Here is an 18,401-nt window from a genome sequence, read left to right as displayed (position 1 = left end):
GCTAAATATTCAAATTTATTTTATAATTCCCAAGTGAAAGTTGTAGATATTTATTTTAAAATCGACGGTGAGCGCGTAAGAAGTAGGAATTCTTTAATGTGCTACCTCAAGATAAAGATGTATTTTGAAATAAAATTTCTATAACGGGCTGTTCGCTTGGGGCGTTTTTTCAAAACAAAGTAAACTTTATGCTTGAGACATTAGGTTCATTATAATTCAAGGCTAAACACAGTTGTAGTGCCAACAGAAGAACACCACACACACAAACTAAACACTAGATTTCAAATAACCAGAATTAATTATATTTCCCACTAACTGTCCACCTAATATTAAGTGATTACCGGATTCCATGAAACTCTTGAAACATGAAGTTGCATGAAACTGAATATCGGGAATCTATTCTTCAAATAAAAACGTTAACCTATTGCAATGAATGAATGAAATAATGAGGACATTACATGTAACCTGTTTTACCAATCCTGCGGTTAACTGATTGATACACCACAAAAGTTGTACGGCTTTGTTACCGTCCACGGTTAATGCTTGGCCTCAACCCTTAAAATTTGTTTAAATTATGTCTAGAACTCGCGAAAACCGATAAAAAAAACAAATATTTAAAAGCAAATTAAATTCCTGACAACCCCAAAATAAGTGAGCTGTTGAAATAATATCATCGAGCGCACCCAGTACCGTGGTTTTACATACAATCACTATAATGTAATGAAAGCGTGGTCACACCAGACTGACATGCCGGTGATATGCCTTGTCATGCCCATTGTTCGGAGAAAAAACGCTATTCAGTGTTGTAAGAGCCAATCCTCACGAGAGAAATGTGCTCAGTCACCACTTGTCTTGCTGCAGTAACGCAAGAAGTCCCTCCATCAGCACTCGACTGAAAAATCAAGCGGTTAATTCCATTCTTATAATATGCTCCCTAGCCGCGGTTTGTTGAGTTTTCTTCTATGTACCTACTTCTAACTGCGTGATCTATAGTCAAAACGAGGCTCGTAATTAATTTTACGTTTAAGTACATATTCACAAATTATATTGATGTCTGTTCTCTCACATAAAGAGCGAAAAGGACAACAGCATCTACGATTGTAATACAATCGAAATTGACACTTTGCAGTCACTTGTCTTACAAAAATCGACTAATTAGAATCATTTTTATAAATAAATTGAAATCGACTATGGCCGTGTTCTTTGAGACAAGCCGCAGTGGAATTAGATAATATATTATGGTATTTGATATGGAATATTTATGAAGAAAACAGATATCTACCTTTAAATGGACTATAAATTAAGTTACATTTCCTTTTATCGTAAAGTTCAAAATTGCATATCATGTGTTTGCCTTTGAGAAAAATAAGTCGCAATAGGTTTTATTTAATTCTTTTGGCAGTATTTGTTAAACAACAAACTTAAGTGAAATTAGTTGTTCTCTTCTAAAACACATAACTAATTACTTTCATTTTCTTTCCAGATCCAAACGCACCCGATCTGCACGTGGAAACATTTAAGGAAGTGAATCAGGTGAGTCAAAGGAGATATTCAGTTCAATTGCTTTTACTTCGTAACGACCATCTCGCAGGTGAATGACCTAATGACATAAAAGTATTCAAGTTTTCAAATTAAATGTCGAACGAAAACCTCAGTATACTACATAGACCTATATAGTAGGGACACGACATATTGTTCTATACGTACAATTGCTTATATAAATAGCACCCATTTTGAAGGCACACACATAAACATATATCTATCTCGTTCTTACTCAGCACTGTAACTCGCAGGAAAACAATTTAACAGTATTTCAGTGCGTATATAAAATGAAACATGAATATACGTAAATGTCTAATGAGGCCGAAAATCCGCCATGTTTAGCGCACCAAATGTCATTGTCACGTCAGTTCAGCCGTCTGTTTTGGGTTGTATAGGTCTCATACTTCAGTGGTATAATAGCATAAAGCCTCTGAGGTCAGTCTCTTCTAAATCAATTCTGACAGCTTACGTAATATGAACACGACTAACTTAGCACACTCGCTTAAAAGATGCCTTTTTTTCTGAGCAGTTAAACTATAGAATAGGAAAGTTATAACTTCATACAATTTTTATTACTTTACGACATAAAATACATAACTACCCACCCTGAAGCTTTACGTCGATAGTTTAGATAATACATAAATTATTATTTTTGAGTAATTAATTTTTATTCCACGATACTATTCGTTCATAGTTCGTTGTAACTATACTTGAGACCTTAGAGCCTTAGAACTTATATCTCAAGGTGGGTGGCGCATTTACGTCGTAGATGTCTATGGGCTCCAGTAACCACTTCACACCAGGTGCCCACCTCTGAGCTCGTACACCCATATAAGCAATAAAAAAATAATCTGAATACTGCATAGTAGCATCGATCGATTCGAGTACCTTGAGTGTCCACACTTGTCAATCTTACACGGGATATGTCGATGCCTCCAATGAACACTACTCTAACTCAAAATTTTGAAATTTTCGTTTTTCACGCAAATCGCTTCACTATTTTAAAAGTATTACAAATCATTATTGATGGGGTTCGAAGCAAGAGTAAATCAGCTAGTTACACAAGAAAAATCCATAAATATATCTGCAATAATAAAGATTTTATCAACTTTTTTCGTTTAAGCGCTCCTCCTGTAAACCTACGAATTTGGAGTTAGCGTAGTGTTCATTGGAGGCATCGATGTATAAGATTGACAAGTATGAGAACACTACAACGTCACGTATTCCTAATTATGTCACTCCAGGATACCTCCAAGAGTCATTAAAAGAATCGATAAACTTGTTTTAGTCAAAACAAAATGAGTCACCAATAGTAATATCTCAAGAAGCCTGTGTAAAGATAACTCACATTCTTAGAACGACATTCCCTCGTAGTACCTGGACAATTCATGAATGGCGGTGCGTCACTCCGTGACTCAGAGTTCGCGGATTGCCCTCGTTTTTTTTTTAACATTAATAACTTTTCGAAACTTCAGGTAGTGAAGTCAAATATTTCCATCAATCGAAATATGAAAATCAACTTTATTTGCATAACTTTAAAGCTTGTTTTCGATTATGCTATAGGAGTTGAGTTTTCGAAAAAAATCCTAATTGTTTTTTGTTTTGCTGTCTAGAACTTCGGTGTTGTTTATTGCTAGATAGGAGTACACCAAGCATTTCATTTCAGCTTGTAGTCCCCGATGACTTCCAGTCCATTTATTGGTGATTGGAAGGAATTACTGCCATTAGATTCGTTACGGAAATATACGAGCACCATATATTGCTAAAATACAGTTCTTTTAAGCAATAAATATTAAGCCGTCAAGTTGTAACCTCAATTAGCACTAAGCGAGGAGGTCACATATATTACACAGTACATTTTTGTCGGTAACGGTACAATGGTATAGTGGAAGAAAGGCGGTGTACCAACCATGGCTTATTCCATAGCGATCGGCCTGACCCGACCGGATGAAATCCATTTAAAATTAACACTAGTCCCAGTTTGTTAATCAATGTACATTTTAATTTGAAGAGGCCATAACTATATTGAAATGCGAACAAATTTGAGTGAAACTCGCAACGAATAAAATCGTACTAGAGGTCCCGCAGTAGTCGAATTTTTTTTTTTTTTTTATTGCTTAGATGGTTGGACGAGCTCACAGCCCACCTGGTGTTAAGTGGTTACTGGAGCCCATAGACATCCACAACGTTAATGCGCCACCCACCTTGAGATACAAGTTCTAAGGCCTCAAGTATAGTTACAACGGCTGCCCCACCCTTCAAACCGAAACGCATTACTGCTTCACGGCAGAAATAGGCAGGGTGGTGGTACCCACCCGCGCGGACTCACAAGAGGTCCTACCACCAGTAATTACGCAAATTATAATTTTGCGGGTTTCATTTTTATTACACGATGTTATTCCTTCACCGTGGAAGTCAATCGTGAACATTAGTTGAGTACGTATTTCATTAGAAAAATTGGTACCCGCCTGCGGGATTCGAACACCGGTGCATCGCTTCAACACGAATGCACCGGACGTCTTATCCGTTAGGCCACGACGACTATCAAATTCGACTATAATTAATTGGAATTATAAGTTTGTACACTATTATGATTGTATTTTATACTTCTATAATCACCAATTTCGCCAAGACTACACTATAAAAAATATTAACAAAGACAAACAATATTTAATCTCAATTTGATAACAGACGTCAAGAACAAAAGTTTGACAATAAATAGTATGCATGCGTGTGTGCATCAAATACATGGTATGTAGTGTGTGTAATGTTTTCTTTACTGATTTAATGTATCTTTTGTGCATTATTTAAAAAATATATTAGCATTGTGCACTTCTTCTCTATATTCTCTATAAGTGTGGAAAATTTCATACTCCTCCGTTCGCGCAATTTTCGTAAAAAGGGATACAAAGTTTTTGCTTCACGTATTAATATATAGATTCTTTGGTACATTCGCGTAATAAAACATAGGTCGCGGCGTCGGAGCGAATTATAACCAGATTGACACACGACATTTCGGATCCTCCCATTCCAGTATCGGTACTTTTATGTACCTCAAGCACCGGTCACCGTTCTCGTCGAACCAGTCGCTTGCGATGACGGGTTCGGCGAGCAAACCAACCCTCAGACACACCGAGTTTCTCGCCAGATCTTCTCAGTGGGTTGCATTCCCGATCCGGTGGCAGATTCTGTGAAGTATTGCTTTTGCTAGGGCTAGTGTTAGCAACGTCCTCAAGTTAGAGCCCCGTGAGCTCACCTACTCTCCCGGTTAGGCTGGTATAACCCCTAGGCTTACCAGCAAAGTCACAGGGGGAAATAGCCGGCTACCAACGTATGTAAGTAGGATAGAATAAAAAGGTCATAGCGGGAAATAGTCCACACTAATAATATCTAATGGATTTCATAATATGTAAAAGCGAAGATGGCACGAAGCGCTTCTCTGAAATATATTCCATGATGTTTCTGTTTATTGATTTGATATACGTTTTATATATACCAAAACAACCAACATAAATCTCTCTTCGTTAAACTTTCGACCCACAAAAAATCGTTAAAACATTTACAACTGACAATTTATCCATTACCAATGACCAATTTCAAATGACGGACATCAGCACGTCCTTAAATACGATATTAATGGCATTTTGACAACCATGGGCGGAGCGAAGGAAGCGACGTCTATTGATCTACGTGTGAAATTCTAAATATACCTGTAATTCAAACAAGGGAGTAACTTTAACTCGACTTTACCCGGATCCCTATAAAATAAATAATTTGCGAGCTAAGAAGAAGCTAAGCTTCGCTGTCTTTTGGAGACCATAATTTCGATTTGATTTAGTGTAAGAAAGAGATATAAAGGTATGTGGCGGGTAGCCTTCATACAACCCAAGATATTTGACAGATGCCTGACACTCACGCAGCATTCAAGCTCAGTCTCGATTCACCGCAGACTTCCAGCAGCACTGGCACTTGCAAGCTAATCTCAGCACGGACAACGCTAACTAAATGACACAACTTCGTCTCGGAGGGGAAGCCATCATACGACGTAAGATATTTGACAGATGCCTGAATCTCGCTTACGACTTTCAAGATAAGCTTGCATATATTATACAAGTTCCTAACAACAACATTCGGACCGTCGGTCTGACGAGCAATATCACCCGCTCGGTGGAAGATCTTCCTTCCGTCGTCTAATCCTATACAGGTATACCAAAAAAAAGATGTTCTATTAAAACACAAAATGCCAGCTCTGAACGCGTTAAGGTCTACATTGTAAACATTTGTGAAAACATCGGCATGCGAGCAACAAGTGACATTTTCTCTGTATTTACTAATGGCAGACGTAATCGAAAACTGGTGTATTGGTTACTTTCAGTTCCAATTCACGCTGGTGTTCTTTAGCTCGAGTTATAAGAATGCCTATCATTGTTTTTTGAATCTCATAACTTTAGCATCTTCACGTTTGATAGTCTATTACCATTGTATTTAAGTATCTCTTAGTGTACATTACTGATGGTTTGATTTTGTGTCAAACGAATATTACTTTCATTATTAGCGAACCTTGAATAGACATGGCAACAATTAATTATGCAATACCATAGACAACGCGAGTCACAGTTACGTCGTGTTTCTCTATGGTGTGAAATTGTCTATGACATATTGAGGGCGGAGACAATGGAGCACGCATCGTGGTATGCATGCAAGTAATGTACATAATACTTATGTGCATCGGTTTGAATTGGTTTAGTCATACGTTCGAGGCCCGGTAAAAGTAAATCTAAGACTTTTCGTATAGAATTCACGCTATTTGTTAGGAAAAATATCCGATACAAATTTTTTTCGCTATTGTTATAATAATTAGTGGTCGTTGTGGCCTAAAGGATAAGACGTCCGGTGTATTCGTGTTGAGCGATGCACCGGTGTTCGAATCCCGCTGGCGGGTACCAATTTTTCTAATGAAATACGTACTCAACAAACGTTTACGATTGATTTCCACGGTGAAGGAATAACATCGTGTAATAAAAATGAAACCCGCAAAATTATAATTTGCGTAATTACTGGTGGTAGAACGTCTTGTGAGTCCGCGCGGGTGGGTACCACCACCCTGCCTATTTCTGCCGTGAAGCAGTAATAGGTTTCGGTTTGAAGGGTGGGGCAGCCGTAGTAACTATACTTGAGACCTTAGAACTTATATCTCAAGGTGGGTGGCGCATTTATGTTGTAGACGTCTATGGGCTCCAGTAACCACTTAACACCAATTGGGCTATCAGCTCGTCCACTCATCTAAGCAATAAAAAAGTTTAGTCTAGACTAAACTAAAGTTATTGTTTTCCGAAAATCATCTACATAACAAACAAACAAACAAAAACATACATCATATCATTCTTGAGTACTTCTTGACATTCTTTTATTGTCCGGACTTCTCTTCACGGATACATTATTAACAAAATCGCGTGTTTTACGCTGGACCCTCACAATATTCTACAAGGTATTATTAAAGTATTATTTCTGTTTAGATTCTCACATTGTGAGAAGAATTATGTGAAATAAAACTGTAGCTTATACAGTAAGTCTGTACGTAACGCGGTAGTCTCGCGGTAACACTTACCGTCGACGTACGTGATCGGAATAAACATTGAGTCATTGGGAAAAACAAAATGGCCGATATTCAACAATAATACCGACGCGTAATATGTTGTGGTCATATTTAAAATATGTAATTAACAATTCTGTTATTGGTTAGCTAAAAAACATAATACGATATTATCTATGCATACCATATACCCATACTATACGCCTATTACACATACTATAATACTAAGATCATAGACGTGAAAGTTTAGGAGGAAGATAGGAGGATGCCCGTTAAGCTCAAGGGTATGATCTATAAGACCATAATAAGGCCTGTTCTTATGTATGGCAGCGAAACATGGGCGGTAACCAAAAGGAACGTACATACCATTCAAGTTGCTGAAATGAAAATGCTGAGGTGGATGTGCGGCGTGACTAGGCTCGATAAAATCCGCAACGAGTACGTGCGTGGTAGTCTAGGTGTACGGGACATCGCCGACAAGATGCAGGAGAGTAGGCTGAGATGGTATGGTCACGTGAAAAGGAAGCCACCTGACTACGTCGGAAATTTGGCGCTTCTGCTCGACCTCCCCGGTCGGAGACCTAGAGGCAGACCCAAGACAAGGTGGAGGGACGTAGTGCTGAAGGACAAGAGAGAATGCAATGATGCTGACGAGGATGTCGAAGACAGAGCGAAGTGGAGGAGTAAAGTCAGGAAAGCTGACCCCACCACCATGTGGGATAAATAGCTGGGAAGAGAGAGAGACGTGAAAGTTTGTATGTTTAGATGTATATTATTACTAAACCATGCAAATATATTATATAATTACGTACTAAAATATCTGTTACCCTTGATTAACACATATAGAAAACATTTTACTGTCGTAAATAACACGACCCGGGTAAATCTACAGAAAATACGTTAGTATGATGTTATTTATCAAGGCATTTTTTGTTAAACACTTCCTAAATAAATTTCACTAACAATACGACTTCAGGGATGGCTCTTAGGTAGGTGTGCTTAGGGCGAGTTTGCCGTTTGCCGCTAGGGGCGCTGTTCCAACTGCATACAAATCTCAGTTAACGTTTACGCTAACGAGAACGTAAAAAAACTCGCACTAAGCTCACATAGGTCGCAAATACGATCGGACACGTATCCTATGGTACTAATTCCCTACGTCAGCCTTCTAGTGGGATATTGTCGGCCTCTTACGAAAGTTCTAAAATTCTGCCTACGTGAAGACCTCTCAACCAATTACTACGGTTAATTGCAAGTAAGTGTACAGTAACAAAACAAGTCCACTGTCACGCCCGTGACATTCGAATCGTGTGCAGCCAACACATCACGATGATTTGTGTATCCTGTGCTGTTACCATCCACAGAGCCAATGAGGTCAACCAGTATATGTCTGTTTGTGCGCTTTTTCCATATTTGACAGTTACTTTCTTTTAAGCGATCGACTTTTCACGTTCTGATTGGGGTTGTAGTTACAGTGGTCAACACATTCTATAGATCTTCTTCTTCTTCGTCGCTTTCTTCATTGCTGAAGGTCGTGTCCCTGAAACTTGACCGTGGCCTGTGTCGTGAGCTGTTTTCATCTCGTCCGGTCCTCCGCTTCTTGAATGGCGGTTGCGTCTGGCAGCCCAGTTAAGGCGTTTATTTGATCACGCCAACGGCTAGGTAATCGGCCGCGGGGTCTCTTTCCTTCTACTTTGCCCGTCACAATCACTTTGTCCAAGTTATCTGACTGTCGGCGGGCAATATGACCGAAGTAGCTGGGGATCCTCTGGTAACAGATTGTTGAGAGCCTGACTCGGATGCGAAGCTGATCCAGGATATATTTATTTGTCCTCTTGGCCGTCCACGGAATTCGGAGCATTCGTCTCCAGCACCACATTTCAAATGCGTTTATTTTCTTCAGCTTATTATTATTATTTCTTTATTTGTTTCTATAGATAATATAGCGTTAAATGCCACCAATCACTTTGACTTTTAACCTCAGAGTGCATTGAGGCCGAATTATTGTACCCACCCGTGCGAACTCACACTACACTCTACCCTCAGTAAATATGCAGTGTTTACAGATATTAGTGGTTTATTTTGACTATTCGAGATCTTTTATTAGACCGTCGACAAAAACTCCGATTAGAAAAAGTATGAATAGAATTAGGAAATTCAAAATTAAATTGAAGCTTATCAAGTCTGTGAAAAAAAAATCATTTTTTCTTAAATCTTTGACTAGAATATTCTATATTCCAATTGGATCCGGAACATTCTTGCCAAAGAGTATTTTTACGTTACAGGCATATTCAAATCAAGAATGATTGTAACGCTGAAATATTATGTTCATTTCAAATGTTTGTTACCAAATTGTAACTAATTGTAGTATTCAAAAAGGCCCATATTTTGAACGCTAATCTCTTAATGTCAGTTAAAATTTCTCTCCGATTTTTAATATAACTAAAATAGAATAGTACATGGTATCTAGTATCGTGAGTAACGTGGTTCACGGCCGCTCACAAATAGGTTCATGGCCACGGGTAAGAAACCTAAAACAATGAGACCATTACCGTGATCCGACGCAACATCGAGCTCATTACATTCACAATGACTAATCACAAGCGACTGTCCACCCGGAAAAATGCAAGAAAAACATAAAACGTACAATGACAATAAAAAACATACCTTCAACCGTAACAAAATAGAGTTAGTTTTTGATTATACGATCTAGCTCAATTTCGTATTTCGTATCGTATTGAAAAGCTAAGTGCGTTAGCGTGACAAGCGAGTGAAAACTGAAAAATCATATTTAAATTTATTGTTAATAATTCATCGTGCACTTTCGCAGTTATATTTTTTCGTTCGATGGCTTTGAACTGTGTAAGTTATTTAATTTGTTGCCACTGTTTTTTTACCATACCTATTCGCTGATAGCTTAAGAGTAATTCCAGTTACGCGCGGAAGGCTAGGTGAGCTCTCAACCTGAAAGAATTTTCCAGCACTAGTCCTAGCAAGTGCAGTGCTTCGCAGAAACTATTACCGGAATCGCGACCCACTAGGAAGATCCGGCAAGAAACTCAGTGGGTTGTCTTTATGTTGTCACTGTATCAAATAACGAGTGCTTAGTTCTGCAATTGTCCACTTATTCGGATATAAGACGGTAAGCGAATGCAAATTATGCAAAACGATACATTTAGATGGAATTTGCTTGAAGCAACTTGAATAAAATGATTTATTTATTTCTTCTGCATAACCAAACATTCGTTTCACTGATATTTCTGTCATTGGTATTCCTCTCTGACACTCACAGATAGATAATTGTAGCGACCAGATATGAAAACTAAAAAAAAAAACACGAAAAAACTATTCCATATTGGTTTTCATTTAAATGTATATTTTTACCGAACCTTCATTCACACACAACGCACCCCAAATTTCTCTTGTGCTATGCCTGAAAATGTCCAGTCACTATCCATAATGTTAGTTGAAATCCAAGACTAAACCCCTTATGTTGAGTTAACATTTCCAGTTAAAGTTCGCTTTCAGTATAAAATCCTTCCCAATCTTTATCGAGTCGCCAGTCTATACTTGGCAGTCAGTACAGTCTTGGCCATACCCAAATGGCCATGAAGTGGTCACCATTTCTCATCACTAATTAATTTCAGTTGTAATACAGTGAACAGACGTGTTCACACTTGCCGCATTCCTAACAATTTTGCACTGCGATATGGTATCGCTATCATTACAGTTCATTAATTAAATCGTTTTTTTTTTCTTGGCTTTGTGCGGAAACAAATAGACTCGTGTGCTGTATGAACTAGATTATACGCTCTGTTTTAAGTTAGAGTAAAAACTGAACATCTTCATTCGCTCTTGTGTTCAAGATCCTGTATTGCTAAACAATAATTGGCATTGTTATGCTTTCGAAAAATCTCACTAAATACTCTGTAGATAGCTTATGAGCACTGTAAATTGTATTTAATGATGAACAGTAATGCACTAAGTAATTTCACTGCTCTATACTCAACTGAATTCGCTTCGATTGAGATTCCATTTCATCCAAACAAATTTGGATCCAACAGTAACTAGCCGCTGTTTATTATTTATTACCTGTATTTTCTATTACATTAAATAAAACAATTCATGAAATAAATCGATTTACTGAAATAAGCTCTTGAGATGTAGAATTTATCTCAGTTTCTATAACTGGGTGGCATGCCAGAAACGTCAGTGGCAGCGGCTTGGATATACCCTAACATTGCTGATATTCATAAGCAACAATGATCATGATCACCATTGGTCCACTGCTCGACATGCGCCTCTTCCAATTTACACCACTGAACCCGGTTTTCTGCTCCCCTCGTCCATTTCTTGCTGGTCACCTTTCGTAAGGCACTATTTGGCCGAGATGCGTCCCACGTTGTTCTTTTCAAGAACCCGTTAGTTGCAGCGATTGTCATATGTATCGATCCCACATAAACTTTAGCATGCCAACTTTCTGAGCTATGTCGATGACTTTAGTCCTCTGTCGAATAACATCAGATTTTATTCTCCAGAGAAGCTCCAAGCTCTTGCCATAGCTCACTCAACTAGCGACATTGAGCTCACGAATAAGCAGCACTGTAAGAGTTAACGTTTCAACTCCCTAAGCCATAATCGCTAGGACTCGCTGGTTGTAAACTATTGTTTTCGGTCACTTTCGTTCCAAAAGATCTCACGACGATGACCACCTAACTTTAAATGAACCTTAAGCCCGTTCACCTTTGAAGGCAAACAAAAATACCTGTCGATTCTTGATCGTAAACCAAATTTTCGAGAGATCACTGGTGGTGAATATCCGAAAATTTTCCTGTAAATAATTTACGCAGCTTCAATTCGTAAGATAAATGTAAGTTGATAACTAAAGAATGTTAAGATTAGATTGGATGCTGTCAATTTATCGATGGAACATTGAGTACAAAATCATAATAATACTTGTAAAGATAATGACGAATTTGAATTAGGTAGCCACTTGCCTTAGACCCGTTTACTGTTATGCAATTGGGATGAACTGACGGTTTCTAGAGCAACGCTGTAGACACCATATAATTATTGCCGTAGCTACTTTTAAACACGAAACCGTCAGTTCATCCCAATTGCATAAACAATCATCCTTTACAAACATTAACATCACAACGTAAATAATAATCGCGAGGAAAAGTAATAAACAAAAAACGGACTTTAAGTAAAATTGTCTGGAACAAGATTCGAGTTTTTCCTATTACAAAAGGAGCGTCTTTTATCGAGACAGTAGCTTTATGGCGATCGTTAATTGCTTAATAAAATAATACAAGAATTTAGAAACAAATAAAAATACGCTTAAATAACGCAAACCGAACTAACAATAATTCTCATCTTTTCTTTTTATCCTCTTGATTACTGGTCAAGAGTGGTCAAATTAGAGCGATGTTATTTTTTTGTCATCGGTACTTGATACGAGTGAAAACTTTCATGTTAATCAGATATACTAAAAACTAAAAACTAAAAACACAATACCAAAAGCTAATGAAATCGTGTTTAAAAATTACTCATCTTCCAGAATTAAATGAAGAGAACGCAAGCTAACCAGGAATATTAATAAACAATCAGTTGACAGGAAATTCGTGTCTAAATAAGGACAGTTATTTGATTTATCCTCCTATAATTGCTAAATAAATACATTACAAATTTATTAAAATCTATTTTGTAGTAGCACTTGTAGTGTTTGTAATAGCTTAGGCACTCCGAGCACATGTCACTGTTTTTGGTCGAATTGATCATGCAACCTAACTCATAGACACAGCCCACTGAGTTTATCGCCAGATCTTCTGAGTGGGTCGGGATCCCGACCCGGTGGTGGAATCAGCGAAGCACTGCTCTTGCAGGGCTATTGTTAGCCAATTCCCTCAAGTTGAGCCTCTGACCTACCGTCCATAGCTGAAATAGTCTCTCAAGGTCCCAGCGGATATATAGGGGAAAAAAGAATGCGTATTGTAAGCCCATAGGGCTAGCTTGACTTCCAGCATCTTCCTGACGCCATTTAGTGATGAGCTCTGGCTTGAAGAGGACAGTGGCTGTAGATCACAGTTGAGACTTCGTGTCTCAAAGTGCCTTCACCTTATGTGGCTCCAGTAACCACTAATATTAGGCAAGCCGAAATCCGGCCAGTATTATCTGCGAAATAAAAATAAAAAACCAGAAATACATCTTCGTTTAAACCGGGTCAATACGCGTAAGGAATGCACGGTGACCTTTTCAATTATATTCCGTTTCAATTTAATTATTAGCGCAGGTCGCAGGATTAAACGTTACGACCTTGCTCGTCGGTTTATTGATTAAAACTTTGACATTTAACTTCAACGGCGAAGCAGCTGCGAATTCTGTAATCGACAATTACTGGGCAGATGTCCCACCGTGCATGGTCAGCCTTATGTACGTTGGACATTTTTCTAGAAATAGACGCGCCCGTATTATTTTCACTTGTTTCATTCAAGTGTACCTAGTTCGAAATTTAAAAAGTATAAAGAAACACTGTTTGAGCCCTACAGTCACGTTATTAGTAGTGTGAAGGTTGCAGTGGCTCTTTCACAGATCACCAGGGAGGTAACGATAATAGGAAGATCTTCCACCGAGCGGGTGAAATTACCTTGTAGGCCGACGATCTGAATGTTTGTATATGTTTAGGAAGTAACTGGTCGCGAGAGTCTTTCCAGTTTCACCAAGCCTGGTGACTTCGGGCTTAGCCACGAGGGTTTTTTCCTATCCATTCTAGTGACCACAAGGGATTCGGCGAGTGAGTAGGTGAGCTTACGGGGCTCTAAACCTGCCGAATTTACTAACTAGCAAGAGCCGTGCTTCGCAGAATCTACCACCGGATCAGAAACGCGACCCACTAAGAAGATCCGGCGAGAAAGTCAGTGGGCACCAAATGTTATTCTTCGAAACTTGTAGATATGCAAGCTTATCTTGAAAATGTCGTTAGCTAAATTAAGGCGTCTGTCAAATATCTGTTCTTTAATGACTACCGCCCCATCACTTTGTCGTTAAAGTCCTAAACTTCATACAAAAAATTCTCTCTCGATGGCCCAGACATACCACAGATAATTATAAAACATTCCCGCCATTAATCGTCAATGACAGCCGCTGCAATATTGTATTTCATCATCAAATACCGCGACCCCATACATCTGTATCGTTTTACGGCAAAGGAATTCTCTTTGTGTTACCCGTAAACCAAACAAGGAGGCTTAATCACTAACAAGGAATGTGTAACGGTGCCACCTAATCTAAGTGTAATGTTTTAAAGTCTTTGCCTGTTATGAACAGAAAAAAAATGTCTGATCTATAAAAAGATGATGGATTACCTACTTCTTTTATTTCAGTTTTATTTCACCGTTTTGTAAGTAAGTGAAGTTTTTATGTTGATAATCGAAATCTACTTTGCAAATCTCCTTATATATACTCATAGACATCAAGAGTTTCCTATATATCTCGTTTGTAGAGGGTCTTGTATGACACAGCAATCCGGAAATCGCATGAAGGTTCATTCATTCTACTCTCCAAGCATTGGTCACCATTCTCATTGATGAATTCGACGCGCAACCTAGCCACAGACACAGCCCACTGAGTTTCTCGCCGGATCTTCTCAGTGGGTCGCGATTTCGATCTGGTGGTAAATTCAGCGAAGCATTGCTCTTGTAAGGGCTAGTGTTCCGTTCTCACATCCCCGTCCGAGCATAGCTAAAATTACCATAGCCCAAAAGTAACTGAAAAAATCTATCACTACTGCATACTGGTGGTAGGACCTCTTGTGAGTCCGCACGGGTACGTACCACTGCTCTGCCTATTTCTGCCGTGAAGCAGTAATGCGTTTCGGTTTGAAGGGCGGGGCAGCCGTTGCAACTATACTGATACATTAGAACTTATATCTCAAGGTGGGTGGCGCATTTACGTTGGGCTGTGAGCACGTGCAACCATCTAAGCAACAAACAAAAAACTCCGGAAACATACTACATATATGTAACAATAGGTGTTCGAGCAGTGACGGCCTCCGTTGGCAACTGGCAAGTAACTGAGACCTTGATGAAAGCTGATGTAGGAAAATTTCGGGGATTCAAAGAGCCGAACCGGAGTCGTAGTCATGTATACACTTTATTAGTCAGAAATCGAGTAAGGAGCTACGACAACGAAGAATATAATTGATGATGATGATATAATTGATGTATCATTCATATAGGACTATTGTATTGTATGGGCTTATCTGTTGTCTAAAGTCGAGTTCGAAGCCAAGAATTTTAGCAAGATATGACCCTTCTCTGATACACCGCAAAAGCAATATTGTCACCTTGCTGCGACTTCATTATCTTTATCTTCATCATCTTTATGCGATTGAAAATCTCATTTAATTTTAATAAGCGCAATGTGAAAAAACCTTATATAATGTGCGGTAGTATACCAAAACATCAATTACAAAGCGTTTAGAATTAACCATAGACACGTGGCTGCATTTTTTACAACGCCCTGGCTCACGTTATCTACCATATGCCACCGACGCGTGCCTTACGCCCGACCCGCCCGAGCGCCTTTTGTTCATCAGACCGTGTTGAGTTCAACCATTCATAAATGAGCTTTTTATGTTGACAAATTCTTTCTTAAAAAGTTTTTTGGTCTAGGTAGAATTTCTTTATTTTTGAGTTAGGTACGGATTCATACCACCGTCGTTTGCTGTCGCCGCGAAGATTTCATAGGAGATTTTACAGCATAATTAGAATTTAAATGTCTTGTAACATGATAGCCTAATTGAAGGGCTCGGATGTATGAGTTGAAAAATAAGCCCACTGAGTTTCTCGCCGGATCTTAGTGGGTCGCGTTTCCGATCCGGTGGTAGATTCTGCGAAGCACGGCTCTTGCTAGGGTTCGTGCTAGCAACGTCGTCAGGTTTGAGCCCAGTGAGCTCACCTACTAGTTAAGGTACGCTGGAAATAGCCTCTCAAGGCTCTCAGCTAGGTAAGAAAAGAAACAAAAAATAAACATAAGACACGCTCAGCTTGATATTTGGAACTTTAAACCAACTCTAGTTTACTTAATTTTATTTACTCTGCCAGTGATTTTCACCTGCGTGAATTTTCCTCCTGAATCCTTTAACAACTTTTGAATTAAACATGTCTTTTTTCGCTATCATTAAAAACTACAAGCTTAAATGAAAAATCGATTTAAACATAACTTGAAACTTATTGAAGAGCACTGCTTATTGAAAAACATGTGAAATTCTACATTTTCCACGATTGTCGTCGATCGGTGTCGTCAGAATGCATTTACATTCCAAAGCAAGGTGAACAACTTCTTGATCCAAGAAACCGTAGCTGACGAAACATCTCGATTCTTTTTTTTTATACATATTATCAAAACATAAGCAATTGAAATGTCATTTTATGTTCAACATGTTTCTCCGCTACACTATTCAAACATTACAAACGTCAATTTGCGATGAGAAGATTACAGCACGTACCAAAACAAAATACTTGTGATAATAATACTACTTTACGAACGAATCATAAAAACTCCGATACGAATGCTAAGAATATTCTATATTATCTATACTTCTATACTAATATTGTAAAGAGGAAAGATTTGTTTGTTTGTTTGTATTGAATAGGCTCCGAAACTACTGAACCGATTTGAAAAATTCTTTCACTGTTTAGAAGCTACACTATTCCCGAACGACATAGGCTTCAATCTTTTTTGAAAAAAATTAGGGATCTTTACTAAAACTCCAATAATATAACCCAAGGTGTAAAAAAATTACCTAAAATATTCTTTACATCGCGTGCCCTGCAAAAACTATTGATGATAGAATAAAATAATGTACTACGACTTTGTAGAACACATTATTATTTACAAAAAAATTCGCGACAGCATGTGTCTAACTATTATAATTACGCCGCAATAAGTGTTCTTTTATTTTTAAAAATAAAACAACGTCAAATATCGTTGAAATTTTTGTTAAAGACCCGAGCGGAGCCGGAGCGGGCCGCTAGTTATTTTATATAACTACCAATAGTCTAAAATATATTTCGCAGATCCATGGACGTTTGAAAGCATTTTGAAATTTAACGCTTAGACTGCTAACGTTCGGACACGTGCTATTAACACTGTCTTTATTATGTACCATTTACAAGCCATTAAGGTTACGGATCATCGACCACAGCTATGTTTAAATTTCATCATTTTCGCATCTACTCTATCCACATAACGAATTCACGTGAGTTACGCAATATTACATACTTTCACTGCTATTTGCATTTTAGCGGAAGTCCCTTGTGTTCACTATTGGAAGCGGACAGATGTTACAAGACCGGTAAGGTTAGGTGCGGAAAATAAGGGGACGTCTTCGGAATGTACAGGGTGATTCTTTTTATTATTTTGAAATTTAAAAAAAAATCAATTTTCCTAACGCTTTCTACAAAAACGCTACTCTGAGTAGTAATTTATGCTCACTACTTCTTGGTTCTTGTCTAGTATGTACGAAGCAAGCAAAAAAAACTAAAAAAATAATATATTTTTGATAAATTTCAGAACAGTTTTTAGACCCATCATTAAAATTAATAGTACATTTAAATCCTCATTCTGAATTTCGTCTCCTTTTATATAAGGTACCGTGAGAAAAATAGTGAAATAAAATTTTAATTAGGTTGAAACAATGTACCAACTTAATATGTTAATTGATTTTACAAGAATGATAACGGAGTATAACTTTTAAATAATGCGCAAAATCTTTAACAATAAATTGGCGTATGTGAGTAATATGTACACTGCAGATTTGCATTGCTAATTTAGGTGCTTTACAATTGCTTGGTACTCGGGTAACAGAGATATTTTAAAAAAATGTACATTAAAAAATATTTTAGCAATGTTATGGCATATCGCTCAATCAAAAACATGTCTACCAACAATTTTTTTTAATATGTTATATGCCTTAAAGTATTTTATAAATTAAATATTTATTTAATTGAACAAACAATAAATAAAACAAAATTCTCAAACGTCTATTAAAATAAATTGAGTTCGCCGTTTTTTATCGCCAAGTTATGCTTTGATTTTGTTGCTCAAATATGATCTTTCGAATTTTTCAAAGTATTTTCTCACTCTATTTTATGACGCCAAAATTTTTTCGTAACCTAATTACGAACCTAACTTTAATATACTCACAGATTTCGACATTGCTTCGTCAATCTCAGATATACCAATCTCGAGGACAAAAGACATGTTT

At 37.8% G+C, this 18,401-nt stretch overlaps 1 protein-coding gene across 3 annotated transcripts in view; it reads left to right on the top strand.

The window, feature by feature from the left end:
- insc (spindle orientation adaptor protein inscuteable) overlaps nt 1-18,401 on the top strand; it is a 55,134-nt gene that overhangs the window by 9,603 nt on the left and 27,130 nt on the right. For all 3 annotated transcript variants that reach the window (XM_028173954.2, XM_028173953.2, XM_089739301.1), the window contains exon 2: nt 1,484-1,533. The gene's annotated coding sequence lies outside the window, so the exon portion shown is untranslated. The remainder of the gene's footprint in view (nt 1-1,483; nt 1,534-18,401) is intronic.

Source organism: Bombyx mandarina, chromosome A1 (assembly GCF_030267445.1).
Source record: "Bombyx mandarina strain Sakado chromosome A1, ASM3026744v2".
NCBI lineage: Eukaryota > Metazoa > Arthropoda > Insecta > Lepidoptera > Bombycidae > Bombyx > Bombyx mandarina.
Note: the sequence above shows the minus strand (reverse complement) of the source record. Positions and strands in the feature narration are given on the sequence as shown.